At 47.9% G+C, this 5,960-nt stretch overlaps 1 pseudogene; it reads left to right on the top strand.

The window, feature by feature from the left end:
- The first annotated feature begins 239 nt into the window (after window positions 1-239).
- On the top strand, window positions 240-2,441 carry LOC125532294 (annotated as a pseudogene).
- Window positions 2,442-5,960: the final 3,519 nt, after the last annotated feature.

Here is a 5,960-nt window from a genome sequence, read left to right as displayed (position 1 = left end):
AGAGAGAGAGAGAGAGAGAGAGAGAGAGGAGCGAGCCGAGTCCGTTTCCAGCAGCCATGAACTGACCGGGATCTCTGGTGCTCCGTCCGAGTCGGACGGGATGCGGTCTGCTACATTATATACGCCGGCCAAGGGAAGCAGAGAGGCTCTTGGAACAGAAAGGTCGAGGCATCGACGGCGATCATCACACCACCAAACACAATCGAGAGGAAGAGATGCTGATGGCTCGACTCCTAGCGATGGCCGGCAGCTATGGCCAGAAATCCAAGACCAAGAAGAGGCCGGCCCAAGGAACAGTGCACGACATGGAGAAGAGAGTCATGCAAGCGATCCGGGCAAGGGGACGCGCCCGATCAAGTTGGTTTCGGAGGTTCATGGCCGCATCCGACAGGGACGTGCCCGATCAAGTTGGTTTCGGAGGTTCATGGCCGCATCCGACAGGGACGTGCCCGATCAAGTTGGTTTCGGAGGTTCATGGCCGCATCCGACAGGGTCGATAAGGCGGTCCAAGATTTCATCGAGCATCGCATCAAAACGTCACCGTGCAGGTCTCGCATCTCATCAGCCTGCGCACAAGCAAACTCGACACTCAACGTTACTTATGGTCTCTGTTTGCTCTTCTTGTTCGTATCAATGTACTCGTTACTAATCTTGTAATCTGTTTCCTTCCTCGGTTTTCTACTATATATGAAAGGTTGTAGAGATTTTACGAAACACCCCATGTACTTCATATTTGAGTTGTGACGAATTTAAATATTGGCAGACTAGGATGGAGAAATCTTCTTTGACACTTTTCATTCACTGATCGGGACGACGCATGCTAGAAACCACACTCCTGACTTGCAGTTCTTGGGCATGACCGCAGTTGGAGTTAATTACAAGAAACTACCACATTTACGGCTAAGTTTGCATAAAACCACCAAGTCACTAATCCTTGCAAAAAAACACCGCAATTTCTCTAATCTTGTTGCAAAAAGCAATGATCGGGTGACTTGGTCCGTTTGATCGCTTTCTGACAAGTGAGACCGAATTTTAAGGAGCTCACTTGGCAAAGAATTAATTGACATACACACCCCTAGAATCTATATCTATATTTATATCTATACCTAATATTAATTAAAGGGAGGAAGCTTTTATAGTTCTCCATACGTCATTCCTTTGTATCCGTTGATTTTACGTTTACCACAAAAATTAACGGCTAAGATTTAATAGAAGCATGTCTCCTTTTTTGCCTGGTCTTTGACCAATTTTGATCGGCCCTCGCTCGCCTTCATAAAATCACGATGAAAAAATTGACGCCGTCAAGATTCACCTAGAAAGACCTGGTGCACGAAGGTCGTTCTCGGCTAATAAGAGTCAGAGTCGGGCGACACAACCTCGTGGTACTGCCACGCCGGTGGCGCGCCGTCTGTGTCGTTGTCGTGGGCCAGGCACGAGTTCGACCTGGGCGGCTCCTCAGTGCCAACCCCATGCCAATCGTTTGGCCGAGTGTTTGTGTTCGGCCTTGCGGTCACGGCGTGCCTTTGCAAGTTCTACTGATTGATCTGCGGCCGCGCGGCATGCAAGTATGGCTTTCCTTAGGCTGTCGGCATATCTTGGTCTATGTCGTTGGCCCCAATAAAAAGCTGTCGGCATAGAATAGGACGTCGGCTTAGGGCTTTATTCCGGTAGTGGTCGCGAGGAAGCCGGGCCTCAGCGGCGTTGGCCTCGGCATGCCTCCAGTGGTCATGCGCGTCCACCTAATGAGCACCTACGTGCATCACCTCCGGGACATCATCAAGGAGTGTGTGGCCCACCCGACACACTATGACACCCAGATCGAGGGCTTCAAGGTCATCGTGAGTGTCGGCAACGGCTGCGGCGGGTTCTTTGCGTGGGACGTGCTGGAGAAGCTGGGCACCAACACGACCGACAGCCTGCACCTGGAGCTAGACGACATGTTCCCGAACCATATGCCCAACCAGGAGAACGCGAGGCCATGTCGCTGACCCGCCGCGCGGTGCTGACCCGCGGCGCCGACCTCAGCGTGGTGTTCGACACGAGCGTGGACCGAAGTGGCGTGGTGGACGGCGCGGGGGCTGCCTCATCGCGCTCATCTCCGCCATCGTGCTGGGGGAGCACCCGGGGACGATGGTGGTGACGGGCACGTGGTCGGGCGACGGGCTCATGCGGTTCATCGAGGCGAGGAGCAAGCGGCGGCTATGGCAACGTGGTCGACAAGGACGTGCAAGTCAACGTGGACGGCGTGAAGACGCACGTCACGATGGAGAGTTGGAGACCACAGGGCACGGCGCGCTCAGGCAGAACCACTTCCTCGACGACTGCGCGTACATGGGGTGAAGATCATCATCCAGATGGTCCGGATGAGGCTGGCCGTGTTGGAGGGCAGGGTCGGCAGCCTCATCCGGGACCTCGAGGATCTTGATCGAGTCTGCCTCTGATGTATGGTGCTTTGCCAAGGTAAATTTAGAGTTTTTCATATGTCTTCAGAAGTGAGCACAAGTGATGTTTATGTTTGATCGATGTTGATTATGCAACAGTCTTTTCGTCAAAAAAAAAATTATGCAACAGTGTGCAGACCTGTATTTTTTTTTAGAACCGGGCTTTTTACCCTTTTTCATTGCAAAGAACGGAAATACAACCAGTTCAAGCTAGAAAAACAGGAGGGGGGAAAGAGGCATAGCGAGTTCTAGCACTATCAGGAAACCCACCATACTCGCTCGTCGTCGAAACGAGTATCATGGGGCGAAAACCTGGGTAGCACAGCATAACACCTAACCTATTACATTCTCAAAAGATCAGATCAGAGCATCAAAACACACAGCCGCACGAAACTTGAAGGAGGAAACAGTATTGGGATCGCACGCCCGTCATCTCCTCTTCCAGCACGCCTCCAGAGAGCATCAGGCACCTTGGATTGGTTTCTTGACAGCACCACACATCTTCATCAGCTGCATCGTCCCAGTCCTGACCATCTTAGCTCCAGCGCGAAGATCCTTAGCGTCCTCTCCTTGTTGCAGCCCTGTCCAATATAATAGAAAGGAACATAGAGAAAACACAATCTCAAAAGGAGTCTTAATTTGTTTCTTTTCAAAAGTAGCTCGATTGCGTGCCAACCAAATGGCCCAACATACGGCCGCTAGTCTCACCGTATGAAACTTTTGCTTCCCAGGAAGGAATTTGTGGCACCACACAAAGTATTGCCAGTAGTTCGACGGGCATCTATCGGTGCCAAGAGCTACTCCAATGGATCGCCAAACAATCCTGGCCACGGGACAAGTAAAGAACAAGTGCTTCACCGTTTCCACCTGTTTGCAGAAAGAGCAACAGGGATTCCCTGTCCATTTTCTTTTGCTCATCACTTGTCTAGTAAAGACTGCGTCTTGCGACATTTGCCACAGAAAGATCTTGATTTTAAGAGGGATCTTGGCTTTCCAAATCCATCTATAATGGCATCCACTCAGGGGTTTCTCCAGCATTTTATATACTGACTTAGTGGTGAACTTACCATTCTGGTTGAGTCCCCAGAAAATACGATCATCCCTCTCAGTAAGGGGGATTTTATTGACCACATCACGCATATCTTCCCATTGCGGATAATTCAGGGGTAAGCCTATGTCTGAACATAGAGGCGTCGTCAAGCCTATCTTTTCGGTCCAGGGTGCTTGTTGGGTAGTTGCAGATTTCAAACAGGCGCGGATACTGATCTTGAAATGGGGTCAGCCCATTTATCGGATCTTTCCACAACCTGATCAAGTTCCCAGCCCCAGTCTCAATCTTTCTGCCCATCATATATATTTTTTTAATCTTGAGCAAAGCTTTCCAACAGGGCGAGTCAGAGAATTTGGGGGAGACTTCAGCAACAGAGGTGTTGCGAAGATATCTGGCCCGGACTATATACTGCCATAGCCCATTTTGCGTCTCTAATTTCCACCACCATTTGACCATGAGACTAATATTTTTCTTCCTAAGATCTTTAATACCCAAACCCCCTTTATCTTTGGATCTACATATCTTGCTCCATTTAACAAGATAGTATCTCCTCTTTTTGTTGCACCCTTGCCAGAAGAACCTACGTCTGTGTTTGTCTAGTCTCTCTATGAAAGTCTTATTCATGAGCCACATAGACATGTGGTAGAGAGATATATGTGTGACAACAGAATCAAGCAAAGTGTGCCTCCCTCCTATTGAGGCAGCGTTGCCGATCCAGGCCTCGAACCTCTTGAGATACTTACCAACAATAAACTCCCAATCGGAAGATTTTAGATTAGTATAGCTCACAGGCATTCCCAAGTATTTGGGCGGGAAACTGCCAACCTCACAGTTGAAGATTTCTGCATATTTTTTCACCGTATTTTCATCTCCACCCACAGTGAGGATCTCACTTTTTTGAAAGTTAACTTTCAGGCCAGACATCATTTCAAACATATATAGCAACAACTTCAGGTTGACAGCCTTATCAGCATCATCCTCGATACAAATGATTGTATCATCTGCATATTGCAGGACCGCCACCCCATCAGGGATGAGGTCTGCAGCCAAGCCCACAATTGGTTTGTTCTTTTGGGCATTTTTGATCATTTTAGTGAGGCATTCAACTGCTAGGTTGAACAGGAAAGGAGAGTGTGGGTCTCCCTGCCTAACCCCTTTTTTGCTTTGAAAATACGGCCCAACACTACCATTTAGTTTGATGCTCACCGTCCCATTGTTCAGTATCTTTTCAATCCAACCACACCAAGTTTTGTCAAAGCCCCGCATCTTGTGGCATTCTAGGAGAAAGTCCCAATTCACCTTATCATAGGCTTTTTCAAAGTCCAACTTAAGGACAATTCCCACTTTCTTCTTAACATAAGTGTAATTGAGGATTCATGAAGTGACATGACCCCATCCATGATGTTTCTCCCTTTTACAAAGGCGTTTTGAGTAGTACTGATGAGTTTGTTCGCATAAATGGCAACTCTACGGTCAAGAACTTTGGTGATCAACTTATATGGGCATCTCAACAAGCAGATGGGCCTGTATTGTTGGATTTTCTCGGCTTCAGAAACCTTAGGGAGTAGAGTAATAACTCCATAGTTAAGCCGTTGAACATCCAGTGTCCCTTGATGGAAGGCTTTAAAAAGGGCCATAATGTCGTTTTTGACTATATCCCAGCACACCTGATAGAACTCAACAGGAATATTATCGGGTCCAGGGGCTCTATTAGGAGCCATGTCGAAAAGAGCCTCTTTGACCTCTTGTTCTGTAAATTCTCGACAAAGGTCTTTATTATCTTTTTCGTCTAATTTCTCTTCAGGGGACCAGGTTCCCGGGTCGAGATGAACCCGGTTACCAGGGGCTGGTCCAAATAGTTCTTTGTAGAACTCAGTGGCGTGTGCAATCAAATTGTCCGTGCCTTCAATCAAAGTCTCTCCCACTTTAAGTGATTGAACTGTATTTTTACGTTTCCGTCCATTAGCAATTTTATGATAATAGTCAGTGTTCAAGTCTCCTTTGAGCAACCAGCGCTCGTGGGACTGTTGAAGCCAAATATTTCCTCATTAACCAGGAGCTCATAGAGCTCCGCGTTGATGTCCATTTTTCTACTATACAAGTCAGGAGGCAACATATCTTCTTCTTCCAGTTTCTCAAGCATATCTAGTTCCATACGTAGTTCTTCTTTCTTTTTCTTATCATGCCCATACTTACTCGAGCCCCAACCTTTGAAATAAGTTTTGATTCTTTTCAGCTTGATGTTCAGGGCATCAATTGGATCTGATGAAGCTACTTTTCTAGCCCAAATTCTCCTCACAGTGGGCATGAACTTGTCATCATTGATCCAGGACAGGTTAAAACGAAATTCGCGGGGTTTCGGGGCATCGCGCCCCTCTTCCCCGGAGGACAGCAGGAGTGGGTTGTGATCAGACAGCTCCCGAACTAGTTTCCTCACTGAGACCAATGGGAAAATATCTTCCCAACAT

Source organism: Triticum urartu, unplaced genomic scaffold (genome assembly GCF_003073215.2).
Source record: "Triticum urartu cultivar G1812 unplaced genomic scaffold, Tu2.1 TuUngrouped_contig_9605, whole genome shotgun sequence".
Classification (NCBI taxonomy): Eukaryota; Viridiplantae; Streptophyta; class Magnoliopsida; order Poales; family Poaceae; genus Triticum; species Triticum urartu.
The sequence above is the reverse complement of the archived record's forward strand: the minus strand, read 5'-3'. Positions and strand labels throughout refer to the sequence as shown.